Below are 12,171 nucleotides of genomic sequence, written 5' to 3'. Positions count from 1 at the left end.
CTTACTGTAATAAGGCTTTGAGGTTTGGAGCTGGGGCTTTTTGTGGATAAATAAACATATACACATGTAAATACAGAGACAGTGCCAACTCTATTGACTTCTCAGTCTACGCTCAGGGCAAGAATCCAGAGGTGGAAAGCAAATAGCGAGTGGGAGGCATTTTGTTGACAAAAATGGTTGTGAAATAGATGGCACTGTGAGAGGAAAGGAGAACCAGTGATTGAAAAGTGGAAAAAAAAGTTTGCCAATATAAAGAACAAAATGCCTGCTGCCAATGTACCTGTGACCAGATCAGGAACAGGCTCAAAGAATGAGGGAGTGGAAGAAGTCCATGAAAGAGGTATGTAAACCAAAGGGAACTCCTCACCCTGGAGAAAATGTTGATGTAAACTCAAAATGAAAACAAAGAAAAAGTCACAACCTGTTCTGCCTACTGAGGTACGGGAGATAGAGGAAGAAGAGTGTCAGAATTTAATATATATAACAGTAGTAATTATATGCTGACTTTCTATCATCTCGCCATCAGGTCATGAGATGCGAGAAGTATTGACAGAGTTGATTCCTGGTCATTACTAATGGGGTTTATCATGATCACAACTAGACGTCACTGTGCCATGTACTGTGGGAACACAGAAAGGCATATCCTGATACTAAATAAAGACAATATATAATAAGTGGCAATACAATCCTCTATATCCCAGTGACACATGGACATTTCAGATCCATCAGCTAATTACTTTTAAATGTCACAGGAAGGCCAAGTCTTGAAAAAGGATTTCAAGGAGGAAGATGAATTTCAGGAGATCACAGTTATTTCAGGTGTGAAGTCATACCTCCAAAATTCTCTCAGGAATTATTGCTGAAAGTTAGGCTTTATTCATTTGTGATCTCTCCACTAATTCCCTTTCACTTGATTTGTAGTCATAAAGCTATCTGTTTAGTTTTGTTTAGTTTCTGTTGATTACACGTGTATACATAAACACATAAACACAAACTGTCTCAGGCTCACTCCAAGATTACTGACTAGATGTTTATCTACCTGATACCAGATATATTTTCCAAGGCCTCTGGGTATGAACAGATTGACATTTGATAGATTGAAGTTCAAAGCTCTGTTTGTACTTGCAGATAGAATGGAAGGGGGAAAACATTTTTTTTTCCTGCCAATGTTTTAGCTTTTCCTTCTTTCTCTGTTACTCTTAAATATACTGACTGCATAACCAGAATTATTATGTTTTATGACTTATTGTTTTCTTTTGCTGGGAGCAGAATTTGACTTCAGTTATTCCATTCTTACTGGTATTCTGGTCAGCTGCATCCTGTTATCAGTATCTAAAAGAAAGACCAGAAATCTCCTATAATTTCTTCTACTGCCATGCAAGAGCTAAACAAATGGCTGCGGGGAGGTTAGTCTCTGAACAGCAGGTGAGAGAAAGGGCTGCTGCTGGCACAGACCCTTTGGTTCATTTCCTGGAAAGCTCCAGTGAAGGCTCATCTCTCTGATGTTGGTAATTCCTGAAGCTTCTTCAAGAGACAAAGGGCTCAGAGAAATAACATCAGCTTCTCTAACCTCCCTCAGGAGGCCTTGCCCTTGAATTCCCAGTTCCTTGCCAGGAGGAGAACACAACCCATATTTGTATCTCAGTACCTAGGTGGGTAGTTGCCCCAGGAGTTCCCCATCAGATGCAGGAGAGGATCCAAGTGCAAAGGAGAGTATAACTGTCTGGAGATGACTACACTGCCATTTTCTTCCCTACTTCACTATTTATGTCGTAGGGAAAGAAAAAAAAAAAACCAACACAGAAGTTAAAAAAACTGCACAACGGTTACAGGATGTCCTGTTGCATTTATCTAGCTATGCAGGCGAATGACTCACCCAAAATATTTGATGATCGGAAACTATTATGTTTTTCTTTCTTTTTCACATTTCTTCCTGAAAATATCAAACATTCAAACTCTGAAACATGGTTAATGGGAGACATCTAAAGCTATATGGATACAAAGAAAGAGTAAGGCAACTGACTGTGTTTGAATGCTTATCATAGTCCAGAAAAGTCGTGAAAAAAAATTATGTCCACCTCTGAAAGCTGTATTACAAGGCAGCAAACAGTGTCATGCATATCACTGGGAAAAATCCTGCCCAGATTATAGTCTTTGATGTGGATTATAAACTGAATTTATTATCCTGATTTTTTATTTATTTTTTATTTTTAATAAGAACTGTTCATAAATGGTTCATCATGCCAGCCACAATTCACAGAAGTGAACACCAGCATTATCACACTGCTGTAAAGTGTTGCCCAGCCTGCACTGTATGGAAGCCCCTCCAAGCTCACAGTAGCCAGGTTGCAGATCGCTAGCATGTGGCCCATGCACGGATGCAGGGACACTTCATGCCTGCTTTTTCCTTTTGACACTTCTCTTCGGGACCATGGGAGCAGGGAAGCCCATGGGAGCCTGGGAGAGGGGAAAAACTGAACCCCAGTTCCTGCTTCCAGGGCCATAAAAAGTAAATAGAGACCAGTAATAAAGCCTGGCTGTGTAGGGCCATGTAATGTGCTAAAAAGCAATCTCTGTCCAAAATAACCTGCAGTCCCAAACAGGTCAGAAAAGTAAATATGGTTATCTTCATTTCACACAGAAATGGATGAGGAACTATTACATTGACCTTCCCCAAATCCTGCAGGAGGTCTGTGAGCATGGGTCCTGTTTCTGTTTAGTAGTAGTATAGTAGCCTGATCACTCAGAGTTTAAGGAAGAAAAAGAACACAGGACCCTATTATTGAAGGCACAGAGAGAACAAGGCATGTGTAAATTGTGAGAATATCCAATGCACATTGATGTAGGCCGATTATCAGCACACACCTTTGGACCTGCAAATGAACAAAAAAAAATAAATCATGAAGGTGGCTGAATGAGGATGAGAGCAGAGACTGTTACAGAATATTTCACTATGAACCAATTCTTTGTCTGGTCATGTATAAGAAGCAGCAAAGAACCATTAGGCATATTAACCTAGGAGGAGTGAATAAAGGGTTGGAATGACTGTGGGATGATTTTATTTAACTTCAGGATTTAGGACTTTTCTTGCATCATGTTTTCTCAGCAACCACGAAGCTAGAAATTTGCAAGAGATTTTTTAAGTTTGTTAAGGAAGTCAAGATTATTATGTGGTTCCTTGATTATCATCAGCTGGAGAATTAAGAAAACGTCAGATCCCATGACATTCATGAGATTGTGAGATTTGATAGGACTGACTCTGAGCACACAGAATTATCTTGACATGCTAATGCTTATTTTTGGTACTGAGTGTTCAGCTGTTTCTGGGTAAATTTTTTCTTTCTTTTGGTTATAAGAAATTCTTAAGTGTTATGTAATAGGGAAACAGATAGGAAATGGTCATTCCTGTCCTAGGGAAAAGGATGCAAGAAGGTGGGAGGCAGAAGAACAACTTAACCAGCTCAATAGCTTGGCCAGACACCCAGCTCTGTTTTGTCTTTCAGCTCAGCATTTTGGACCCCAACACCACTTACTTACAAAGAAATCCACCGGGTTCCAGAGAGCAAGGCATAACTAATGGCTGTATGAGAATATCATATGTAAGACACACAAAGTCCATGTTTTAGAAAGCCCTTTTATGGGCCTTTTCCAAAATAATAGCTCCCTCAGGCTCAAATGCCTCATACCCAAATAAAGATTTTGTTTAATTCATAAAGAAGTTGATTTGTCGGCTAGATTGTTTCCCATGGATCAGCCTGTCCACAAACACAAAACACACAGGCATCCAGCTGGGTGTTACTGCTGCCAATTTCAAGACAATAAATGGTTCAGTACAGTGCAAAATTCAAAACTTTTATTCCACAGAGCAATGAAAGCAGTAGACATTGCCTACTGGTTCGCTGCCAGAGTAAATATTACCTACTGTACATGTTTCCATTCACAGCTTTCATCAGGTCAAAGTACAATCACAGACATGATCAAGCTTTATACTGCTTTAAAAGAGTGTACAAGAATGATTGAAAAACATTTTAATTACCTTTTCAAACACGTTACTCATTGCATCTTAATTAGCTGCAATATCCCTCAAGAGTATATAGTGGGCTGGCACGGTTCTCCTCAAGGTGAGAAATTTATCTGGGATGAAGCCTTCCTTGGAAGAGTGAGATGGCATCTGCGGCATTTCTGGCACACGGAGACAGGTGTCCCGAGCATGTAAAACACAAGTTGAAGTGTCCAAGCTTGGCACGACTACCAGGCAGGCCCGGGCAGCTGCCAAGCCAGGAGCAGAGACTTGAGCTGCTGCCTTTATTGCTTGGCTGTGTGCTCTGCTTGTACCGCTGGCTGCCACAGGATGAACAGTGTGCTGGCTGGGTGCAGCAGGTGGACAACAGAAAGTCAGATTTGTGAGACACCCCTCATCATCAGTGGAGGCACTTGCTACAAGTAGACCTGCTAGAAATCAAATATGTTTTCTAGAAATGGGAGCGTGCGTGTATATTTTCCTTAAAAATAAGACCAGAGTGTTCTAACCTCTGCAAGTTTAATAAAAGTCAGTTTGGCTCTTCCTGTAGCAGAACCTGTTCACAGCAAGATGTCCTGCATGCAAATGCTCCAATACAGCCATTTCATCTCTCCTCAAGCTGGCTGTTAGATGGAGAATGTGTTTGCTATTGAGCACTTCGGAGCTATTGCATGGATAGACAATGCCATATCATACCAGCTGTGAGAAAAATACGAGCTTTATAATGTGCCTGCAAGGTTAAGTGACTCGAGGGATGGCAAACCCAAGGTGTGAAGTGAGCGTCAAGACAGATGACTTGTCATGATGAATACCTGCCAGCAATTCTGTTGCTTTTGTACAGCAAGAAATCCAGCTGGGATCTATCAACAGAAGAGGAGCAAAGCACTGGGCAGCAAGGTGAATAGGCTTTAGCTTCTGAAAGATGTGCACGTGTAGCCCAGTGAGGAGGACAACAGTTGACCTAACTAACTAGAGCTGACTGTAGCACACTTTCTGGGCCCTAGGAAACTCCCCATCATTAAAAAATCAGATTTTTATTCAGTATGAGAAAATTGCTGCCCATCCAGGAGATGGACCATAAAATACCTATGCACTCTCCTAACAAGGCTTTAAAAAATTAGTTCATTCACTCCTGTTAGATAACCCAGTCTCTTTTCCTTGGTTTAATGCATGTCCTTGTGGACCATCTCTCAGGGTATCTTCTGGTCTGGATTTTTTTTTTTTTTTTTTTTGTTACTTCTTTGGTTTGTTCTTCCTTCAAAATGTCTGTTTTCAGTTTTCTCAGGAGAAGTACCCTAAGCTTTTCAGGAAAATAAATATATATATATATATTTCTGCTTTAACAGCATACCTTAATCTGTAGTTACATCCAGCAGTGCCATGTTATTGAATCCTCTCCTCTCTTTGTTGGTATCAACTTGCTCTCATGCATTGTTTCTTTTTAGCACAGACTCAGGCAGGTTTTAAAAGCAAGATTTTTTCTCTGCTCTAACCACATCCTACCAGCTTGTTTTCAGCTAGATGGTCACTCACCGCATTTTCAGGCTGCTCCATGTGGTAGCCTGGTAATTATCTTCAATGTCCCCTCCTGGGGCAACAGAAGGCATGCACAATTGGTAGGAAATGCCACGGTGGCCCATGAGAGGCTGATACGGAAGCTGTTCATCAGAGCCAGTGAGAGAAAATGTGCTCCACTGCAACATGACAAGATATGGGAATTGCTTAGGAATTGCATTTTTATTTCAGTTATTAAAAAAAGAAAAGAAAAAAAAAAAAGGCATTCCTTTCCAAGACATATCATTCTGTGGGAGAGAAACTAAAGGAATGACAGGAATGAGTCACAGAAAAGACAGAGGTAGGAAGGATAGTCTCTGGGACATCAGGAGTTAAAACTAGGATATATAATATAATCTATTTATAGAGAAGAGCTAAGAGCTTTGTGTATGTGGTAACCAGCTCCAGCTCTTGGAGCAATTGAGGTGGCAGAATCAAACTCAGAATGCTAATTACTGTAACTAAAGAATGAGCATACTTATTATCTGATATAAAGCAATTTTAGAAACACCCACAGTTTTAAAATAATAGTAATAACAGTAATTGAAAACATGAACTGACAAGTCACTAACAATCCCTTATACCACAGCAGAGTGGAGGAGCTCATATCCTTACAAAGTGCCCTTCTATCAGTCCAGACCCTTGACAAATACACTCATCAGATAAGGTCTAAGGAGCTCCTGCACAGATGCTAACATATGCCACAGACCAATACCCAAATCACGGTGCTTCTCTGAGGTCTTTTTATTACTGGGGTAAGGTGAAACTCAAAAGCTGTATCAGTAGCTGGCTTCCAAAACACATAGCAGTTTGTCCAAACAGGTTTGTCCTTGGGTGTAAATCACATCAGCTGTTCTGAGCTTGCTTCCTTTTTTTTTTTTTTTTTTTTTTTTTTTCACTAGGAGCTGAGGAGGAGGTGGGGAGTCAAGCAGATAAGAGGAAGAGGTTTTTTTTTATGCCTCTTTTCCAAGAGGTATGGGCTGGTGTGCTTCTGCTGTGTCAGGTAGCAATACCCTATTGCCAGCCTCTCAATGTATCCTGGAAATGAGCATCCAGGAATCTCAAACTTCTCTTATTTGGGCTCATATTGGGTAAGAATAAAACTTGAATAGGCCAGAAATGAGAAGCTTGGCCCCATGTATTACATGTGTCCCATGTGTGTTACACAGGGACCTCTGAGCCACAAGGGTTCGGTGAGCACCCACTCCCCAGAAAGCAGCAGCTCATCCTCGCCCACCTGAGTCCTGAATCAAAGCAGATGAGGCAAGGGAGAAGGACATGGGTATGAGTCTCGTGTTGCTGTCTGTTTCTTCAGCCTGCCTTGAAAGACAAAAAGTTTTGCAAAGAAACAAGAAACATTCAAATACAGACTGGGTGCAGGAAGGAAAAAAAAAAAAAAAAAGAAAAAGAAAAGATTTCTTCCAGCTATTCTGGTCTTTACTTCATGGAATTCAGTCCTAGAATAATTTTTGTTTGTACTAGTATAACGCAATCAAGAAAAAAGCTACATAGAAATGCCCTCTCCCCAGCTCACATTGGCATTCAGGAGCTCTAGGACACCTTGTCCCTATGGCTGCCCATGGCGAGTGGCAACCGAAGGAAGAGACAACTAGGAATATATTTGCACTCCTCATGCATTGTGATTTTGGGCTTTCAATCCAATGCCATGTACAGGGTGATCCAGTGTCTAATTAGCCCTAGAGCTAATGAACATCAGGACCAGTGTGAATTCAGTTTTGTCTTCCTACATCCCTTCTGTATGCCCTGCACCACCAGCAGCTCAGCTAGGCTTGCAGTTTCCTCTAGATTTGTGCAACCATAGATGAGACCAGTCTGAACCTTCGTCCTGATTTTTCAGCTACACAGAGGAGGCTCGGGAATTTGGTTCTGACTTCGTCAGCATTTTCCCATGAGCTTGCACTGGGACTACGATTTGCAGATTCCCATCTGCGGACAGGCTCAGCCCGCTTACTTCCATGCACAATGTGGTTACGCTTTGCTCTCTCCTTGTGTCTTTCCGGATGTCTGCCATCTGGCAGACCCCGCTCACATTTACAGTACTCTCTGCAGAGGGCGGCGGGTTTCATTGCCACCAGCCACACAAACACACACACTGTGCATGGCTGGCTGTGCGCCTGGCTTCTCCCAGCTATGCATAGCCCACCCATTCTGTACATCTCAACCTGAATGCATAATCAGCTTAATATACTATCATAATTCATTCCTATTTCAAAACAATCTTGCCCTACTTGCTACCACTTCATTAGTTTCTTTGCCTGAGTTGCATAATTTCTTTTCTGAGTTACACCCAGCAGCTCTGTTTCTGTATCACAGCTCTGGAGATGTGCTGTCCCGAGCACCCACAGGCGTGAGGATGGCCAGCATCCGTGGAGTTGGTGGCTCACAAGGTCTGGGCAGAAGGGAAGGAGGTGAAGGTGGGGTGTAAGATAACCTATATAGATAGCTCTGGTGTTTACATCGCAGCAGATGATATTTTAGGAAAACCCACAGTAAATATATAATTAACAGAATAACATTTATTATTAAATTAATCTCTGATCTAGTACCTGTAAGGACAATGCATGTCTGTGGCTCTCACACTAGGTGACATATAGTTTTATTCCATAGGCAATGCCATGGAAGGGAAAGAATAGCAAGTACCAGCCCCAAAGGCTCAGCGCAGGAAAATCCCCGTGTGCCTGATGCACAGAGATGTCACCTGCAGCTGGTGGGTCCTGTGAAAGCGGTTCCCCACCTGGGACTGCTGCTCCCCAGAGGCTGAAATATTGCAGGCCGCCAGCCAGCCTGACATCACTCAACACAAACTGAAATTAATTTTAAGTGAAAGCAAAACGAGCTTCTGCTGGCATGCAAAGTAGGAGTATTCAGTTGCTGTCTGTAGAGACAGACACATGTAGAAATAATAATAATAGGAGGAATCACAGATGTCTAGCAGTGCTTTTTTCCTTTTTTTTTTTTTTTCCTTTTTTTTTCCTTTTTTCTTTTTCCTTTTCTTTATTTTTTTTCTGGCTCAGGTTGGTTCTTCAGTTCTTCCAGCTGGAGAATGTCAGGATGCTGAGCTGGGGTTCGGTCCCTTGGGTACCCATTCTCCCTGGGTATCTCTAAACTGGTGGCTCAATTTGGATCAAGAACCTTTTTTTTTTTATTATTATTATTATTATTATTATTTTTTTTTTTTATTGTCCACAGGACCAGCTCAGAGCTAGGCCATGACAAAACCCCAGCAATGTGTGCTGCGTGGGGGCACCGACTGCTTTCCTCTGCAGCTCCCTTCCTATGGTGCTGCACGGCTTGCCCATGTAGACATAGCTGCAGTACCCTCCCCTGCAGGGCTGGATGCTGATTTTGGGACTGGAGTCTGGGTCGCCCTGATTGCAAAGCTACATGACAGAAAGGAAATTAGGAACTTCTCCTTGGCTCCAAGGAAGGGATCTGGGGCTCACTCCACCCGTGGTACCAACTAAATGTTTAACTTGAATAATGAGGGATCAGCAAGAAGTCATGAGTTATAACCAAAAACTTCAAAACTTTTACTGTCTGCTCCTACATAAATTGTTTACTCACAGCTCTTTGTGTTAACCCATGATAGTCTTAACAAACACAATTCATAGTACAAGCAATAAATTGCAGCATTCCTATTTTCTCTTATGACCAGAAAACTAACAATTATCATACCTCAGCAGCTACGTGTCTCCACTTCAGGCTACTGACTCATTTTGATCTGATTTTAATGAAAAACTGACCAGGAAAGATGAGTGCAGGTGCTAGCCTAGGCAGGGGCTGACTGCCAGTTGCACTGCCTCTGCCCCAGCTTTTTTCAGAGACCCACTTGGCACTTGAAGCATGTCAGATTCTATGAAGAGGGTACCCGGCATCACCACCCTGCCCATTCGGGTCACATTACCCAGTTATTCTTTACCCCCATCACACGACAGCTGGCTCCCAGGCCTACCATCTGAAGCATCTGTGGTATTTTTCTCTAAAATGCTGTTTTCCTGGTGTGCTGATGTGCTTCCGAGTCCTGCTGTGGCCAGCACGGAGCAGCTATTGTATTCACGACCTCTGAGATAAGCTGTGGAAAATGATACTGCTGGTCACGATCCTAGCTTCGCTGCTTGGCGTGCAGTCTCACAAACATGACTTGACACCTGTCACCAAGGTCATCTGATTGCTCTTCTGCTGTAAATGAAAAAAACCTTCCCTGCATTGACCAAAAGGCAGTATAAAGCTCATACTGCAGAAGAGAGGAAAGGAACTGGCAGCGTTTGCTTGATGCAAACTGGACTCTAGCAGGAATTTGATCTTTTCTTAATATTGCTTTATCTAAGTTATTCTGAGTTGCCATGGACATCACCTCAGCTTAGTCCACCACTGTCCTGCTGTGCAAGGCTGCAGCTCCTTCAGCATCAGCAGATCGGTGAAGACCTCCAGGCTGCTACTGGTCACCCCATCAAACACCTGCACAAAGTTGGGCACGACTTTTTTCTTTTCCCTTCTCTCTCAAGACTTTCTGTAAGGTACCTAATACGCATGATCTATATAGATCATGGCTCTTGTTCCTCGCACAAGCTGGGTCCTCTCTCACTGCCAAGCTGCGGTCTGTCACTCCCTGGAATTTCCTTTCCAGGCATTTTTCCCAGGTCCCTAATCCCCACCACCAACCATGTCTGTCCACACGCTCTGCTGAAATGAACCAAAAAATCAGGTTTATTTCTGTTATGGTTTGTAGCTATCAAACAGCTGCTTGTCACTGGTTCCTGCCCTGGGCTCAGTTGAGATCATGAATCTTCTAGGGTTTTCTGAGCCCTGAGCCTCCTGTGCTGGCATAGCTATTTATTTATTTATTTATTTAGCTAACTGGACAGTGTTGATGTTGTCAAATCAGCCAAATTGGATTTCTTCTTGGCAGACCTTGACCCTGTAGCCACTGCACCTATTTGTGAACTGTATTTCTACTTACAAATAGATTAAATGATTTGTCCTCTTTGAATTTTTATACGAACTAATTGTGGATTAAGTGATTGTTCTTATTAACAGATAAATATACAAGAGGTCAGATAGGTTCTTTCTTTAATTTGTTTATAATACATGCCTAATGTTCTTTAAATAAAGCTGATAAATCCAAGCAGCAGCAGAGACAAGCAAAAAAATACCTATATTTTGGACATTTTAATCTGCTTTTTGAACCATTATAATGCATCCAGGTCTTTTTTTTGTTGTTGTTTGTCTTGTTTTGTTTTGTTTTGTTTTTCACCTGCAAGGGTTACAGATCTATTCTTAAATGAAAGCTTTTTTTTTTTTTTTTTTTTTTTTTTTTTTTTCCCCCAGACAATGCTCTTTACAAGCTGCAGTGAAAACCAAAAGACTGCCAGTAAAGTTGCAAAACTTGGCAGCAAGAAGCAAAACTGGGCACAAAGAGTTTCTCTTGCAGAAGCTACAATCCAGGCACTGTGGCATTCGGCTCTGCAGCCTGAGCACAGCTCCTGCGGACATGCATTTTGCCCTGCTTTCAGCACTGTTAGTTCTCAGCTTGCTCCTGAGCCACCAGGAATACTTGCACAGAGCAATTTTTGAAATTGTTAGTAAAGACTGAACAGTAATTTCTCTACTGGGTGAGGAAGCTCCATGAGACCTGCTGTTATTGGGAGATGGCGGCTTCTCAGTGGCAAAACCCAGCACAAATACACTTCCCCCAGAGAGGTCTCGCTCACAGCTTGAGCCCTGGGTTGCCCACATAGCCTCTTCCTGGGGAACTCCAGCTTCCACCTGGGGACAGTTGGTTTCTAGAAGCACAGATTTGAGTGTTTGTCTGCTGGGCGTACCCAAACATACAAAAAAAAAAAAAAAAAAAAAAAAAAAAAAGCATGGATAAGCTTCTGCATCCCCCGGGAGGGCACCAGCACCTGTGTGTCACCTGTGGTCCCCCCGAGCATCCCTCCGGGGCCACTGTCTGGGTCTGCCTGCAGGGCTGTAGGGCAAGGCTGTGGTTGCTTACCTTCCCTAGGCAGACTTTCAGATTAAGTTGTGTGCACCAGCAGAGCAGAGCGTACAATCTGCTCCCGTTTGACATAATCATAGGCTGTCCCCGTGCCTGGAACAATTTAATGAGTACCTTAGGACCTGTTTTGCTGTCAGATCACAATACCGCCTTTCACAAAGGCTCCTGCCACTGTTACCATCACTGTGCATGACACTGTGAAGAGCCCCCCCGAGCTCTCGATAGCGGTGCTGTGATATGATAAATGTATTTATTCAAGCTGCATCAGTCTGCAGTAACCGTGCAGAGAAATATCCTCTCTGCTAAGACATTCTTCGGGAACATTTTTAGGATAAGAGACCAGCGAAAGGCATTTTGTTATTCCCGGTACAACAGAGGCACCCTGTGAGCCTCCTTTCTCACGTTCATGCCGTGTAGGGGCTCTGGCCAAGCCATCGGGCTGCTCTAACAAACCACAGCAGTTTCACAAGAAGGTCGCAGCGCAGTTTTGAGAATAAGGAAGAGAACAACTTGAGCCATACAGACACAGGAAGGACTGTGCTGTCATCAGACCCAGACTGCCTCCAACAGCACTTTT

At 42.7% G+C, this 12,171-nt stretch overlaps 1 long non-coding RNA gene across 1 annotated transcript; it reads left to right on the top strand.

The window, feature by feature from the left end:
- The first annotated feature begins 207 nt into the window (after positions 1-207).
- LOC118162229 lies at positions 208-11,212 on the top strand. The gene is made up of 2 exons (XR_004748348.1): positions 208-340; positions 10,925-11,212. It is a non-coding gene; the product is annotated as an uncharacterized LOC118162229 (long non-coding RNA).
- Positions 11,213-12,171: the final 959 nt, after the last annotated feature.

Source organism: Oxyura jamaicensis, chromosome 2 (genome assembly GCF_011077185.1).
Source record: "Oxyura jamaicensis isolate SHBP4307 breed ruddy duck chromosome 2, BPBGC_Ojam_1.0, whole genome shotgun sequence".
Taxonomy (NCBI): domain Eukaryota; kingdom Metazoa; phylum Chordata; class Aves; order Anseriformes; family Anatidae; genus Oxyura; species Oxyura jamaicensis.
This window is presented reverse-complemented; position numbering and strand designations above follow the sequence as displayed.